This window comes from Prinia subflava, chromosome Z (assembly GCF_021018805.1).
Source record: "Prinia subflava isolate CZ2003 ecotype Zambia chromosome Z, Cam_Psub_1.2, whole genome shotgun sequence".
Classification (NCBI taxonomy): domain Eukaryota; kingdom Metazoa; phylum Chordata; class Aves; order Passeriformes; family Cisticolidae; genus Prinia; species Prinia subflava.
This window is the reverse complement of record NC_086283.1, coordinates 76,500,265-76,518,449: the sequence shown is the minus strand read 5'-3', so window position 1 is coordinate 76,518,449 and position 18,185 is coordinate 76,500,265.

Sequence of the window (18,185 nt, the reverse complement as noted above, 5' to 3'; positions counted from 1 at the left end):
AGAGTAGTGGTGGAGTCCCCATCCCTGGAGGGACTTAAAAGCCATGTGGAAGTGGCGCCTGGGGAAATGGGTTAGTGGTGGGCTTGACAGTATTAGATTTATGATGGGACTTGATGATCTCGAAGGACTTTACCAAACTACATGAGTCTGTAATTTGTTAGCTTGTGGCTACAATATCACCCCAAAAACATGTAGTCCTTCACTCCAATAAAAAAAAAAAGGTCTAAGAGCTTTGAAGTTCTTTGAGTGGCTGAGCCCTCAAATCCAGAACCATCTTTCACCCCATTATCCATGTTCCTGCATTCATGACCAAGGCTGAACCAAGTGAAGGAAGATAGACTACATCTGCAATGGGATTAATGGAGATTTTAACAGATAATTTATGGCTGATCAAATGCATTTGAATGGGATGCTGAACCAAAATGTTCTAGCAGACATTTAAACGAAAATAATAATGACAAAAACTTTCATTTTCATTTATAATCCACCTTTTCTTGACCTTAATCAGTTAATTTATGCAATATTCATATCAGAAAAAATCCTTCTTATATCTCTCTTAAATAGTTCCACTGTAAGCCTGAGTGGATGCGAAAAGGAAATAGAGAGTTATAAATGAATAGAGAGTTTTGAAATATTCATAGAGAAATTCAAAGGCATCAGAATCTGATCTTTCCCCATTGCTTCAATTTTGCAAAATTATTCTGTTTTGGCAGAATTTCCTGAGATATATGTACAGATATATATATATATATATTTAATAATTTTTTTGTGATTTAGAAGATAAGAAAACTTTCATTCTCACATTCTCGTCTCTGTTTTTGAGCTTAAGTTGGTCACAATCAACAAATTCTCTACATTATTAGTTTCTCTACACAAGCAAAAAATTCTCTACATTATTAGTTTTTGCAGCACAACATCCTAGGCACAACTCTAAGTCATACAAACAAGTGTTTTAGGGATGTAAAATTTACCAGTCTGAAATCACAGTTTAGAAATATACCTTTTTCTTTGAAAAAAACCCCAACTGTGCTACATAAAAGCTTCAGATTGCAGTACCCTGACAAAGACTTGTAAACTCTTTGTGTCAGAAAGAATCAAACTAAACTTTTCTCTGTTCTCTGTTTCTCTGTTCTTGACCCTGTCACAACATTCTGTGAATATCTCCAACTTTATTTAAGTCATTGCAGCCTAGATGAAGTCTGTGAAAATGAGATAGTTGAGGTAACTGAAAAACAGGCCTTGAGATGTTGATGAACACTATATATCCTTCAGCTGGCTTTCTCTTTGATATTTTGATGTTTAAAGTATGGGTATGACCAGAATATCTTGAGCTGGAAGGGACCCACCAGGATCATCAAAGTCCAACTCCTGGCCCTGCCCAGGACAGCCCCAGCATGCTGACGTTAGGTAGATCATCATGGTATGTGGATACAGAACTAAAATCTTATTCTCTCATCACCTTTCTACATTATAAGTTTGTCATATTGGAGAACCCTCTACACCACCCATCTGCCAGTCCCCTGAAAGCTTTGGCTGGCTTTAGACAGTAGAGAAAAACAAACAATGTGTTTCAAGGAGAATCAAATTTCTGGGGAAAATAAACAGAGTTCTGTGAAAATCTGTGAAGACCTGGAGAACTAAAAAATATCTGAATTATTGTCCCTTTTACGACAGAAGAAAGCAGACCACAATGACTACACTGTTGACTTTCCCAACCCATATTAACACAAGGTCATGTCATGTCTCCTTCACTGGCTGCCCTTGGACCTGGCTCTTGCAGGGAGTAGGGACCCTCTGAAAAAAGTGTGGGAAGTGGAATTATAGATAGGTAGGGGAAATCTAGGGGATACTCTACCTGACTCCATAGGAAACTGGAGTCATGCTGCTCAAGAAACAAGTTTTTGGCTCAAAGTTTCTGCAGCAGGAAAGAGTTTTCCCAAAGTTCTGCCCCCCATGGGGAGGCCAGAGAAGTTCCCGCCTTGCTTGCTACATCCCAGACATCACAGCCCTGGGAAAAAGAGACTTTGTTTTGATTTTTTCAGATTTTTAATTACAATGTTTATCATTCCACAGGAGGTAAGAATTGCACAGAGTGAGGGCATCCTTTTAGATTTCTTTATTTTTCTTCAGTGCTTCCTCCCTTATGAATAGTGCCACTTGAAGTAAAATAAAATTCCCCCTTTGGTCAAACATACTGCAATTTTTTTGGAAACAAAGCATCTGAAGTTGTTTCCATCTTATTTCCTTCTCTCTAAATGGTTTGCCTACACATTTTAGGAAAGCAATCCCTTTCATGTCGCATAACACATCCTCACTGGCAGCTACAGTGTGTGCACTTTATTAGAGCATTTTTCCCCCTAGATATAATGGCACCAATTAAATTACCTTGCAGCCTGACCTTAATCTGGCAGGAATGATTATTCCATGAAACAGTTAGGGCTCTAATTGACATGAAGTGCCTGCAAAATATGTCTTTTGCAGCAGACCCTGTCAAAGTCACATTGATATGCTAATACCTATAGCTGCCAGAATCACTTCATAAAGAGAGACACTGAAAATTGAATTATTTCAATTTCAGTACCTAGGAATCTAGTGATCTGTCTGTATATGGAACTAGGTAGGTGCAGTACTTTATATGGGTAAACAGCTGTACTAGGGTGTTGCTATGGAAACTGCTTGACTCATGACAATTGTGTTAGTGATGAAGTCATTAGTGGTGTGAAATGTACTTTGAGGTTGTCAAGTGTACACTCCAGGAATATTTCAACAGTATTAGTGGAGCCTTTTCATTTGCATAATTTAGGCTTTCACATGTGATCTCGTTACGGTGCGGGGAGATGGGATGCCACAGCAGTGGCAGCAGGGCTCTGGTGTGGTTCTGCAGCCAAAGGCAGCCAGTCCCTGCATGCACAATAAACCTCTCTCTGTAACAGAACCTTCCTCTTTCACTGCCTTTTTTTTTCCCTCTTTTTTTTTTTTCTTTTAATAAAAATGTTTTGAGCCACAGGGCTCTTCAAAGGATGAACTCCTTAAACTTTTATGATGCCAAGTTGACTTTGAGCATCTGGACCTCTGTTGTTTCTTTTTACTGCAATTGCTCTGGATGTACTCCAGAGAAAGCACAAGTGGGTTCAGGATCATTGGGGGCTACTTTTTCCTCATCTCTGCTATTCACTATTTATTACAGTTAGTGTGATTTCCTATGCCATAAAGCTGAATGATGAATCCCAGGGCTTTTCTTGGAGTCCTATGTCCTTCTAGTTTTAAGTATTTCAGACTATGGAAAGCTCTCTTTACTTTTTTTTTTTTTTTTTCCTGCTGGCAGGGGGATGCAAAGAAGACCTTAGCAGCTCTTTGACATGATGTCTGAAGGGACTCCTCTAGTTTTCATTCACCTTTTGGCAGTAGGGTGCTGGCTAATGCTGGATTTATTTCTTACATGTTCTGCCCCTTTTTCTGAGAAGGCAGGCAGGGAGGGAGCACAGCTTCCACCTCTGCCTGCTGGAGGGACACAACTTCGGCCATGGCAGTCACCTACCAGGCCCATTTCCAAATAAATACTAATGGTTCTCTGGGTGACATAGCCCCAGAGGATGGTCAGGCACTGGAACAGGCTGCCCAGGGGAATGGTCACAGCTTCAAGTCTATCAGAGTATAAGAAATATTTTGGACAAAGTTCTCAGGCAAATGGTGGCATTCTTTAGCCCATCGGACTCAGTAGTGTTTGTGGGTGCCTTTCAACTCAGAATATTCTACAACTCTATGAATCTAAGAATTTAAGAAAAAATGAATGGGAAAAGAGTACTTGTTTAGTTTGCACGTGCACATATAAGCACACACACACAGATGCAGAAGATGTCACCTGTAGCAGGAGATCAGTGCAAGAGCTCAAGATTTTCACCCAGATAAGTTAGCAGCCTGCTAATACCAGACCTTGTGAGTTGATCTGATTTCTTTACAGTGTCTGATCTATTGAAAAGCAATCTAATGCTGTACATTCACTCTATATGTTCAGCCTAATACAGTATAATCATCAGCCTCTTATGTATTAATTACAGCTTAACTTTACAATTGGGATGAGCAGAAAAGTAAGCATGAAATCAAAGCTGGATTTGATTAGCATACTTCGACAGGATCTTTACTTGCCAAGGGTGTTTTTAATATTGTATTTAAAGTGTGTTCTTCTGTATTGCTGGAGGAGACATTTCAGCAGAGTCTGGTAGCATAATAACAAACTGTTGTAAATCCTGACTAGTTTGAAAGGATTTGAACTATTTATAGAGTTCAGTGGCCTTCTGAATCAATTTGTTTTCCTGTCCAGTGTCCCCTGCTCCACCTGAAAACAAAAACCAAACCTGCTTCTCCCCTTGAAAAGAGGTATTAATTCATTTAATGATGACAGAAAATTCATCCTTTTTTCTTTTTTCTGAAAATTCAAGATGATCTATTGGTGTCAACAGGCTAATGGAAAAGTGAATAGGACAAGAAGATGAGACTCTTGTACTTTGACACAACCACTCCATATTAAGAAAAATTTTTACATCAAACTTCATACTGAAATCCTCCATTTCTTTCCAACCTTGTTCTTGAAATCATATTTCACACATTCTTAGTTGTTTTTTTATTCCTTCCTTATTCACTGACCTCTGTCAGATTTTAATATTTTGGACCAGCCAGGACAGAAGATTGTGCATAGCAGATCCCTAAATTAACTTCCTTCCATTGCAATATGGGAATGCTGAAATCATCCCCAGAGAGCTGGCTGAAAAAATTAAAAATATCTTCATTGTAAACAGTGATCAAGAAATCATTTCATTTTGGCTTAAGTAATTCTATGATTCCTCCACATATTTCATACAACAAATTCTCTACATTATTTTTTTAACAGCAACCACAACAACAACAAAAATAGAAATTTTTGAGTTGGCCTTCAGGGTTTTATCCAAGTATAAGCAGTTAGATGGATTTAAGATCATGAACTAGATCTTTACATACAGGATGACCACATAAGTCCTAAAGGCAGTTTAACCTTGAGATCTTCTGTGTGTGGATATGTGGTTTACAGGGAGCTGCTGTGAACATCCAGATTCCTAGACCACTTTCCTGGGAGAGAGATTCTGTCAGTTCTTTCACATTCACACAAACAGGGAATGCCTCCAAGTGTCAAGAACATATCACTTGGATAAGATGATCAGGAGATTGAACAGGTATCAACACTGGCTGGAAAACATATTTTACTTCCATGTATCTGAAATTACAATGGATAAACTTCAGGATGTGGATTAATAATTTAGGTGTGTGTTGTGGCTGGCCCCAAAGAAGTTGTCTTTACAAAGGATTGCATATGTAACAAAAACCTACTTAGATCTCAATTTCTTACAGACAAGGAAAGCTCCATATTCACTGCTTCAGCCTCATCATAATTAAGGGGTAAAACTGACTCATTTATTTTGGGGGGGGGGGGCACATTCTGAATTAAAGGTTTGCAAGGGAAAATAATAAAACTGGTTTGAACATCTTCTGCTGTTCATCTGGCCTCTCAGATGGATTGTGAAAGATGTGAGAGGACTTTTTCTACCACAGAATCCTGGGGAGAAACTTTGGTGAAAAACAGAGAGCAACTCAGTGCTGATTTTGTGTGGCTAACGCTACTGATGTGAATTGAGGTTAATCAGCAGTGGTTGCTCCTTACATTAGGTGCATTGGAATCTCCTACAGGTTCTTGCTGGCACAGACTCAGTGAGGCAACACCACCCTTAAAGTCACATTTTTGCCTTACAGACAAAACTGCAAACTCCTGAAGCCAGCCAAAGTTTTTTCTGGATTGGAGCCTGGTGGCAGGGGGGATTTTGAGACTGCATTTCTCCTCTTCCATTTATAATTTTCAGTTCTTGCAAAAGCTTTACATTTTAATTCTTTCTTGCTGATACTCTGCTGTCTCTCAGGCCATTTTGAATTTGGCTTTGGTTTAGCACAACAACAAGCCAGGGCTCAGCAAAGAGAAGAGACAATGTGTAAAAAGGGAGGGAGACTATGTTGTGATGGACAAATAAGAGAAGCACTCCAAATTAAAGACTTCAAGCAGGTATGAAATGACATGTCTGGCAGGTTTTTTCAGGCTTCCCCGTCAGTGAAAGCCTGATGGGTGAGTGGAAGTGAGCAGAGAGAAGCTTGATCATCTTTGTTCAATCCTCCAGAGGAAAGCTCCCCGCAGCACTGATTTGGGGGCTTTTTTCTCCCTAGAAGAAGCAGCAGCAGAATGTTAACAAGCTTCGTTTTCTATTCCCTACAACGAGGAGGCGACCTTTGCCCGCTTCCCTGGCTGTTTGTGTTCTTGATGCTGATAGAGCCAGATTTTCACAAGACAGACCCAGATAATTTCCATGGCTGCCACACTATTGCAAACCAATTAGCAAGCCAGCTTGATAGGGTAAGGTTGTGGAGATGCCCATGGCTGCTTTAATAAAGTTTCCGGTGTATCAGTATGATACTATTGATTTTACTCCCTTTGGACCCCAAGACTAAAGTTCATGCTCTGTAGCAGATAAAGTGAAAACTGTGGAGATTCCGTAGCATGTATACTAATTTAACCTTGTGGGGGTGGGGGAAAAAATACAGATGCTCTATGTAGTGTTCCTTTTGCTTTACTTTTGTACACATTATTTAACATTAATGTAAATAAGATTGTACTGATGATTCTGGTGGCCTAAAGGTCACTGTGTATTACAAATTGAGTCACCAGCAGAGAGTGAGGCACTTTGCAGGGCCACATAGGAAAATATGTTTCCCACAGGGCGGGGTAGACAGGGCAGGCATCGGAGGCAAAAGGATGTGGGAAGGACAAAAGCAATGAAACTGAGGGCCCCTGTGAAAGCCACCTCTGCTTCATGAGTTTGTGCCCCCCAGTTGAGACATTCACTCACTGAGAGGTGAATTTAAGCCACTGTGCCACTTTGTTGTACTAAAACTCTTCCTTGGAGAGTTTCAGCAGTTGTCTGCAATGGTATTACAAGGAGAGTGATCCCAGCTGGAAAGGGCAGACAGACTGCATCACGCCATTATCGTTTCACATAATTGATTGTCTGATCTTACTGGAAAACAACTGGAAGCTGGCACTGGTGAGCAGGGGAGGATATAGCCCGAGAGACAGCAGCACCCTGAAGCACTGACAAGGCTGGCCCTTTTTTCTGGCCTCCTGGGACTGTTGTCTGTGGACACAGTTTCTGCCCATCCACAGTTCCACGAAGGCCAAACACTTAAGAGTCATGAGCCCATCTGCCTAGGTTTTGAAAGAAAAATAACAAGGGGTTTTATTTTCTTTTTTTTCTGTGGGGTTAGGAGTTTTAGGACAGCCTTTTGCCTTTATCTTTAATCTCCTTTCATAAACACAAAATCTGTAATACAATTAAAAGAGAGAAAGAAGGAAGTATTGGGAGCTTTTCTGTGATGTACTGTTTTCTTGACAGTTTGTGGACTTCTTCCCAAATTAGGCTGAATCCTAAGGCACATATTCCCTTACTTTTCAGTTGTAGGAATCCAAAGGAATAAAAAATTTGCTTGCTTTGGACAAACAGAAACATTTTGCTTGATGCAATCCATTTCTTTTTTTTTTTCCTGCTGTCTGAAAACTCACTTGCCTGTGCACTTTTCCAAAGAACTGAATTAATTCTGTGTTATAATGAGAGTTCCAGTAGGTAACTGGTTGGCAAAGGGCCAGTTTTACAATCTACAGTGTAACAGAATGTATTGCTTAATGCCATTAATAATAATTGTGAACTCTGTGGATTTGGATAATTCCTATAAGATATTTTTTCCATAAACAAAAGTCAAATTCCAGCTGCTGAGTAATCCTGGTCTACATATATTTCATTCTGCTTTGTGGCTGTTTGCTGTAGATTACTTTCTCAAATTTTGAGCATGAAATGCCTCTCACTGTGAGTAAACCCGTAAATTTGTATTGAACATAGTCTTGCATTTGCCTCTTGCTGCTTTATGTTCAGAATGGTCAAAAGGAGTAAACTGGCTCCATTGACTTCATTTTACCTATGCTGAGAAGAACAAAGTGAGAAATATCTTCTGGCCTGTCCCCAGTTTTTGCTTTTGATGGGAGGCTGTCATTTACAAAAGCTAGTGGAGGCCTCTGTCATTTCTTTTAAGAGGATTTTACAGCCTGTGGCACTATGGGGAAAGGATTGCATACTGCTTGTGTCTCTGCATTGTGGCATGCCACTTGAGGAATGCAGGAGAATTACACAGGTACAGTGTGGAGTCTGAGAGCTGCCTGTCCAGCTGAAGTGGAAATATGGTGTTCAGTGCAGGGGAAATGCAGAATACACCATTTTGAAATAGCCAATTCTATGGAATCTTTATGTAAATCTGTGTAGCCATTACACTTATGTAGTGCATCCCTACACTGAGAATACATGAGAGAAAGGTAGCTTATTCTTTATTTTATTGACCACTCTGGTGAAGTACTATTTTAAAAGACATAATAGGCATAACTCCCTCGTTGATTCTTTTGGTTTACAATCACATCTCCCAAGACAGGAAGGAATCAATCTGCCTTGCACAGGTTGAACTCTCAGAGTAGAATGGGACACTGCCTAGATCAGCTTTGTTCTTTGCCTTGGACTTAATTTCTTTGAAGAGCTATGACCTGTGCCAACAGAACAGGGGAAGGAACTTTCCTGTCTCTCACTTTGAATCTGACACCATGCACAGGAGTAAGTCTAGTTTTCAGGAATATTCCTCTGTGCTGGGATACATTCTTGTGTGGGATGGTTGATCTGCTAAACCTTTCCAAAGAAAGCTCAGGAGCCTCTGATGAAATACAGGGCATCCTTAAAGGATATTGAGGACTCTTTACAGTATATCCTGAAATGGTATTGAGAACCCATTCTTTTTATGGCTTTTCCCTTCCTCTGTTTCCAAGCATGGCATAAACATTTTACAGATGTTCTTGGATTGTTAAAACACATATAAAGCTGTACTTGGACCACCTACAAAGGAGAAAATGAAACGTTTGGAGCTGAAGGAGATGAAAATGGCCATGGTTCTTCACAAACATAAACATTTGGTGACATTTGCTGACTGCTGACACTGCTGTAGTCAATGACTTGAGGGGGTACACAAGGGCGGGGCAAATCCACAAAGTCAGGGCTCACAACATCCCACCCAGAACCATAACAGGAACAACCATTTACCCAGAGCACCACCTTTTGGTGCAGGTGCTGTTTGCAATCCACACAGCCACCCTGAGAGAGAGATGAAGCAGGAGACAGAGGCTGAATTCTCCCTTCTTTCTGCAGTGTCACAGTACTCAGCCATGCAGAACGGGTAATTTGGTGTAACAAAGAGGAGAGCACCCATATCTGTGGGGATCTGGGCTCACTGCTGGTTAGTCCTTACCAGATAGTGATGTTTAGACACCGGAGGAGAAATTAAACGTGGTCCCATCATCCTGTGCTGGTGTCAAGTTGCTGATGGGCATGCAGAGAGAGTCGTCCCCAAGAGCCATTATGTCCCAGTGTCCTGGGAAGTCAGCAAAAAGACAGCCAGGGGCCAAGGAATGGTGTGGAAGGACACTGGAGATTGATGAGACTGTGTTTGTGATCCATCCACCACCTTGTGCAAACAGTTGCTGTGAGATGTTTGCACTTTGGCTGGTTTGGTTACTTTGACTAGCAGAAAATTCACTGGAGCCTCCAAATAACTGAGACCTTAAGGGAAAGCCAAGGGAAGGTTTGTCTTTAGCAGTGCACACAGGACTCCCCTGCGCTGCACAGCAAATATTGTCTGGGCTGGCTCATTTCTCCTTGATCTGCTACAAGGACCAGTGGGTCTTTGAGAAATTACAAAATAAAGTATTTTGTGTTTATAGATCCTCCCCTTCTATCACACCCAAGCAATGGAGCACTCTAGGCAGATTAAAAAAAAAAAAAAAAAAAGGCAGCCTGCTAATTATAGGGAAATAATAGTTGTAAAATTGTGAAATCAAGTAGGGTTGAAATTCAACACATTGGTTCCGTTTATGTCATTGCCTTTTCTTTTACAAGTTACTCAAAGACAAATAATCACGACAGAAAGCAGTTTAACTTTCCAAGTCATAACAATGGCAGAAATATATAGATTTCTTAGTTATTTTGCCAAAGCAAGAAGCCTTCCATCAGTCTGGGTTGGAGAGAACAATCACTCAAAGCATGGACCCGCTCAGCTGCTGATGTCACTAGAGCTGCAGTTCTGCAAGGCACAGAGAGACAGGGGATGTATGAGCTTTGCAGACATGGTGCTGGTGAGGCCTTTTCAATATGGTGCTTTTTTCATTCTGTAAGATTCAGTTCAGGCTGCCCCCATGTTTTAGCCCAGCATACAAGATCACAGAGAGTAAGATTAAGTAAAAAAGAAACAGGAAGACAGAAAAAAAGAACACTCTTTCCCCTTCTTCTCCTATAGTTTTCCAAGTGTCTGAGCATTTCTGGGATGCAGTAATTCTGCTGAGATCAAAAATATTTGAGACCATGTCCTGGCTATTTTTGGTCTTTTGGTGTTTACAGGCCAAGTTTGGTGGCCGCTTTGAGTTCTCCTACCTGTTCCTGGGATTGAGTATGTTGGATGGAGAAAGCAACACAGGAATGACTCCAAAGTGAGTGAAGAAAAGCTGGTAACTCAGGAATCATAGAATGGTTTGGGTTACAAGGGAATTTAAGGTCATCTCGTTCCAGCCCCTATGTCATGGGCTTGGTTCCTTCCTTTAAAGGAACCTTCCTTTGGAAGCATCCTTCCTCCTTTGCTGCATAAACTGGGCAAATCACCTCTCTGTAACTTTCTAAAATTCCCCTTGTTTGTGCTGAAAATAAACATGCCAGAATTACAGTGTTGTAATGCTCTTCTCTGTCTCACAAGAATTGCTTTGTAAATTCCTTCCTTCTCCCTTATGCACCTCACCAGACAAGTTCCTTTTCTCGCACCAAGGGCTGATTTCACCTGTGCCCATTAATGCTGCTCAAACCACCATCCAGAGGGGTGCCCAGAGAAAATCTGACAAGACACATCTGACAAGACACCAGATCTTTTGGTTCACAGGACACCTGCCTCTTCCCCTTTTGATTTAATATTAATATTAGTGTATTTATCTCTTTTGGAACTGACGTTGTGCTTTGCAACTGTACACACTGTGCAGAAGGGAGCAATCCCTAGGCAGGCATTACATCCTGACAAACAGAGGAAGCACAGATTGTTCTCTATTGGGAGCTGGGGCATTTATAAATCATAGGAACCCGCATGAAATTAAACATCTGACCTCTATACAGTTCAGATACACAGTTTCCAGGCCCTGCCAATCCACCAAGATGGATTTCTGAGCTGTCACTCGAGTCTTTTGAAAGCAACCTCTTTGACAGTTAAAATGAATTGGCAGAAGAGAAGTATGGGGAGTGTAGCTTCCAGATTGATGAGGTATTTGAAAGAGAGCAGGTTACACATGTAGGTTACTTATAATGTCTTGCAACCCTCTGGTCGAGTCACATTTCATGCCTTCAGCTTAGCAGGGTGCACAAGATTTGGAAGGTTGCTTTTTCATTTCAGAAACCCCCAAACTGAAGCCCTCTTTATACACATGTGGTGATGCAGGGATGTAAGCCCGACATCCATAAGAACACATCAAGAGAGAATGCAAGTTCCCCTTTTAACCAGACAATCCCTGCCTCAATTTGCTGTCAGTGCAAATTTTATTGACAGACTTCTAGGTGTCATTGACTCAATTAGACAAGGTTGTTTGGTTTGGTTTTTGTTTTTTTAAAAAGGACTTTTAAAAAAAATTAAAATAATTTTTATTTAAAAAATAGGAAAATAACCAAAAACCATCGGTCCCTTCAGATTCAAAGAGTCTGAGCAGATTAAAATAAACAACGGGCAGAAACTGATGCACAGGAAGTTTCAGCTGAATATAAGGAAGAACTTCTTCACTGTTCAGTGACTCTGCACTGGAACAGGTTGCCCAGAGAGGGTGTGGAGTCTCCCTCACTGGAGATATTCAAAAATCATCTAGACACAGTCCTGTGCCATGTATTCTGGCATAAACCTACTGGAGGAGGGGATTGGGCAAGTGACCCATTATGGTCCCTTCCAACCTTATCTAATCTGGGATTCTGTGAAAACTGAGCTCTCAAAACTGGGCATTTGTAAATAAATACACAGCCTATAAGGATGGAAGTTCTTGTGCCAGTCCTGCCTTCATGCTTGGCTTGGCATGAGATTTTAGCTCATCTTTTCAGAGCTCTAAGGCACTCTCATTCTGACTTTGACATTTGCAAGATTTGGAGCAGTGTGCAACGGCACCCCACAGGAGAAACAGGATCCAGTCCTGTCTCCTATGCTCTACCAACAATTTGGGTTTCTGTTAATAATTTGGATTCATTAATTGTCTTGTCACATGTAAGAAATCCACAATTAGTGATGCAAAGCTCTTTTGGGGCCAAAATAGAGAAAATGGTCTGCATAGCAACACGGCCCTAAAGAATTCGTTGTCCTGAGACTCTTCTCTCTTCAGGACAATTTTGGGGTAGTTCTGGTCATTTTCAAAGACCTGCATGGGATCAGCTCAAGCTGCTTGAGTGAAAACCTCAGCTTGAGTGTTCATATCCATGAAAAATGTAGCTGGCGACTTTAAGCATACAGCTGCATGGAAAACAATTTTTCCCTCCTGTGAAAATGTGAATATAAAAGCACTTTTTCCTGCAAAAACAAAGATAAAAAATCAATCTAGGGATATTTTCATGAGCTGAAAATTTCAAAATAATATTTCAGCATAGGTTGTCTTAAACATTACGTTGTATTTATTTAGTTTTACTTGTTCCATTTTTGTTAATATTACCTTTCTAAAATTTTAACTGTACAAATGTTCTTGCTATGAGTGAGGGAAGGAAAAAAAAAGCCTGAAAATATATTGCTATTGCTAGAAGGAACTCAGACTTGTGTGGGACAGGGAAAAATCAAACTCCTAAGCCAGAACTCACTTCCAGAGGGGAGAGAGGGGAGCAGGTCAACCACAGTGTTTGAAAGAATTAAGAGCAAATATTTCTTTTTCCCTAATCATGGCTTTGGTGGGAGCTGTGAGGAATCTGGGGCAAAGCTTTCTCCCTGTGTGTGCACAAGGCCTGATACAGCAGAGATGGGCACAAACAGAGACATCTCTGACTTTCCTTTTTCAAAATTCTGGGGGTTTTGGCTGAAAGAGAAACTAGAGGAGCAATAGCAGGAGTAGAAGAGAAGAACCCAAGGACAAAGGAAATTGTGCTGTGGATTTCAGTTAGCTTAGTGTTTCACCCTGTACTTCCTTATGTGTCTCTGAATTCTCAAGACATCAAGGTAGCATATTTATTACTCCCACATTACACATGAAAAATGAGGCATGTGAGGAACATGTTTAGTCCCTACCATATACGACTTGGATCAAGGAATGAGGCATTCCTACTGTAAGGACTTTTGTTCTGTGACTAGCTGGCCAAAATTGTTCAAATATTTTTGGTCAAGAGCAGTAAGTTCAGTTATTTTTTTAATGCACTCCTGTGTTCCCCCTGCTTACAACAATTTTTCTCTCTCTTATGGGTAATATCCTTTTTTCAATAGTCCATTCCTCATCTGCCTTTTTTCTGTCTTAGGACTTAACAATATGTCCATCCTCTGTTGGTGTTAGATAGAGCTAGAGAAAATATTACTGTGAGTTAAGTAATTATCTGGAAATTTGGACTATGAAATTTAACATATGACTGTGCAGGGGTCTTCTTTATGTAAAAAAAAAATAATAATCCTAAAGCTGCAAAATGTGAAATTAAGTTTTTAAAAAATGGAAAGATTTTTTTTAAATCGGTCAATTCAAAAGCAACCTTCTTTCTTCTTTCTCCTTTTTTTTAATCAAAAAGAAGAAAAAATAAGGTGTTGACAAAAGTAGAGAAAAGGAAAATAATCTAAACCAATTTTTTTTCTCTAAAACCAGAAAAACCAGCTTGAACCTGAACAATTTTTTTCCCCCCCAAAAAAATCCTTTTGCTTTCCTGGGAGGCTTTTTGGGTTTGAGATAGGCCTTGGGTGATTTTTATTCATTCCACTTAATAAACCTAATTATTTTGCTTGGCTTGACTCAAGCTATTTTATTTTTCATCTTGATTTTTCCCTAAATACATAACTTGTCTGGTTCTTAACATGGGTTAGTAGGAGGAAGAAAAAGTATGCCTGGTTGGTAATAGGACCACATCAAATCTCTGTGCTGAGGCACCTACTCCATGTGGTCTTTGCTTTGGAATCCTCTTCTGCCCTCTCACATGGATGAGTTGAAAGAAATAGTGACCACCAGCTTATTTCGAATGTCACCATGATTTTATGAATTTGGTGGGGGGTTTTTTTTGGGTTGCAGTTCTCCATAATTTTTCAGCAAATTGGTTGTAATATAAGGGAAATAGATATTTCTTCCCCCATCACTGTCAAACGTCCCCTTTACCTTACTATTGTTTCAAAGCTCTAAAGCATAATGAATTTTTATGTTTCCAAACGACCTTCAGAATTCGAGACAAGGCTGACTTCTGCTCAAGTGTAAAATTCTGGACCATTAATTTCACTAGACGTATTCCAATTTGTAATTTCATTAAGTTTAAGAGCATAACCACTCTTGATACTATGTTTCTAAATAGTGTGGGCTGTATTCCCAACCAGCACAAGTCAGCACAAGTACAGCACCCCACAGCAGCCAGTGATGTCTTGGAGAGGCTACCTAGAATGGAGGCTAGACAGTTAGAAAATAAAGTAGGTATTGATTGAAAGGCCTTCAAAGGGCATGCCTTGGGTGGTGCAGGAGCCTCACAGAGGCTACACCCATGCTGGACAACAGTCATGGGGTTTTTTTACAGATATAAGTTTGGTCTATTTGCCTATCAGGGGTTAATCGTCAAATTATGGCTTTAGGTAATGAAGTCACATTCCCCCAGTTTGCTCCCTCCAATTTATTTATATATTTTTGGGCCTAAGGCTTAGATTATGACCTTGGGTCCAATCTGGAAAAGGTTTGTTTCATCTGACCAAACTGTGAAGAGAATTTACTAACACCCTATATGGAGTTATATGCTAATGCAGTACAGGATGTGAAAAATATAAAAGCTAAAACTTAAGGCATCACCAGGACCATGAGGGTAGGATCTTCCTCTGCATTTGGTTTCAGCCACTGTTTGACACGCACAAATAATCCCTGCCATGATGCACGTTAAACATCTCTAGTAGCTGATTAAGATATTTTTGGTAGGAAAGATTAGATGGTCTAGTGGATGATGTGTTATTATTACCCTTCTTGTCAGAACTTAACAAATTTTAATGAGATCTGGTGACACCCCGCATTTGTCCTCCTGGTTTGCATAGCCATGCAATGATAGCCTGGGCAACCCCAGGGCAGATCAGCTTCCAGTGGGGCATAACAAACTACACCATGAACTCATTTTGCTTTCTGTGTTATCCCCATACAATCTAAACACCTGTAAAACCTACAGCACTTTGGGTTAGGGCCTGTCACCCTGGTTTTGAAGACTTTTCTAAGCTTTCTGTAATGTTCTTTGTACTGGAGTCAGAATTTTTACTTTATCACACTTTCTACTATAAACACTGGCCATGTTTTGCTGTCTGTCTTTCATTGTTTACATATTTCTAAGTGGGAGGAGAAAGTTGATTGACAGTTGGCTTGACCAATGTGGTTTGAGAGGTGGAATTCCATCTCCAATCCACAGGCCCCATAGGAAATGTTTAAAATTGAGTTTTGTAAATAAACTCATCCCTTTTCCTGCTTTGCTTACCAGCGTGTCCTCATGTGGTTCTTTTCGTGTCATCTGTGACAAGGGCCACCTCGGTTTTTTCCCAAAAGAGATAAACTGAGGGAAAGTGGTTGTGAGAGACTTATGAAAAGATGAGGGAGAAAGTTCAAAGCAAGGATTTGGAAGAATGACTCCTACATTTGAATGTCCTAATAAGAGGTTTTGGCCACTGGGAAGGGCTGACCTTTCATCATCTCATCTGCTGGAACCTCTTTGCTGTGTTTCAATAGAGGAATTGAGCCAGGGAGATGCCAAATGGCTCCATGACCTGCCGGTTCAATGCCATCTGCGAGCCTGTCCCAGCACCCGTGATTAATTATTTATACAAAATAAAACAGCACCTGCAACTGAGAGCTGGGCAGTGGGGAGGAGGGACCGGGTGTGCCACCACTGGGCAACCCACAGAGCATCATCATTAATTCAATGGCCTGGGATAAGCCAGCTCCAATCATCAGCAGCACCAAAGGAAGTTGGACTGGACTTTTCACAGCGTAGGTAAATGTCCCAGCTTGGACACAAACCGATGGAAGGCCACTCCTGTTGCCTACAGCTGTGCTTGGTTAAGTTAACTTATCCTTGCTCTATTCAACAAACCTATGGATTAGGACAAAAAAAATCTTAATTCTGAAAGAGTGTAAAAAAAAAAAAGCATTGCCTTGCTAAGTTTCTTGACTCTTGATCCAAAATTTTTATTCTAATCAGGATTTCTACACAGTGTTTCTGTCTGCCCTGAAAGTGGTATTTATTGGCATTAATAAAATAATTGTTTCATTTGATAATGCTCCTGGAACTAATTGCTGCACACAAGCCTACAGAAATTAACAGTCTTGTTCTTGCCAGCAGATTTCTCATGAAGGCTATTCTTGTAGAACAGTCAAACAGAACATAGCTGATAGGTTCCTAGAGCTAACAGCTTTCATGTAGAGATGTTTTCTTGGAAGTAGGCTGAGTAGTCATAGGAACTGATAATCTGGAGGAACTGTCCGTTTTGGCCTGATGGAACATCTCAGTTTCAAGGCTGATAGATTCAAATGAAACAAGAAAAAAATCTCACCTTTTCTGTGCTTATGTCATCAGGTTTTGACATGTTCATTAGCAGTGCTAGCATTTAGCTGACCAGCAAAATGTCTTCTTTGCTTCTTGAGATGCAAAGCTTTTCTTTACAGAAAACAGCCAATGAAACATTTTTAAATAAACTATGGGGTTTGTACATTTACGAACTGATTTCTTTCCATCCAGAGATCTCAAAGACCTTCCCACAGCCCTATTCCAGGGGCTGGTTACCAACATGGACACAAACAGTTAAAAATCTTCTCTTCAGAATCCCCATAGAAGGTTTGTGTGTTGAGCTTTAAAAGCTTCCGCAGTGTTAAAGATTTCATGCTGGCCATAGTCTGTAATGATGAAGAGTTTACAATTAAAGCTGATGAGCTGGAAAATAAGGAATGAATTCAAAACTACTTTGTCTGAAGAGAGCATAAAATTATGAGGATATTTAGCATCCAGTGTTTTTGTTTTTTTTTTTTTTTAGCTATCTCTCTGTGTCCATAACCAGGTTGGTTAGAAGACCAATTGTGAAATTGACTGTAGGCAGGCAGATTTTGAAATAAACTGAAATTCTAAGGTGGAAAAAAATGCTGTAATTGAGAAATATACTTTGATATTTCCAAATACAAATGAAATTTTCAACTTACACCAACACCTGCTAAACTACTAGGAATATAGACATATTGTCTGTAAGATAATCAAAGAAAAAATAGAGCAGAACTGGGTCAGGTAGAATCTGCAAAATCATAGACTTCCTAATGGGCTGAATTGCTGAACTGTAGAATTCCTTTCTTACCAACCCCTCTAGTAATTTTCTCTCTGAGTAATTTCCCTCTGCCTGTGGTGCTTTCTGGTTTGATATTTAAGTAAAAGAAATTCAGACACATGCCCAGCACACTACCACGAAGAGTTTGCAGCTTATAAATGATATAAGAAGTGTGCATGTCACTAGTTCCCTAGACCCGATGAGCAAGCTCCCAAGAAAATATGACTTTTCTCTGATGCAAACATTTAAAGTTCACTGACTTCTACCACATTTTGTTTGGCCACATGTTTGCAGAGCCCCTACTTCAGTAGTGTCTTGAATTAACCCTGTCTTTGACCCCTAAGTGAAAGGCACACCTTTTGGAGAAGGTCTAACTGGATGGCAAGGTGTTTCAAGCACCCTAGAAGTGAAACAGCCCCAGTCTAGAATCTATCATGTCATTTTAATAGCTGGTGGTGTAGGAATCAATTGTGCTGGAGGGGCTGGCTGACACAGCTCTGCCATGATGAGATTTTGAATGGAGC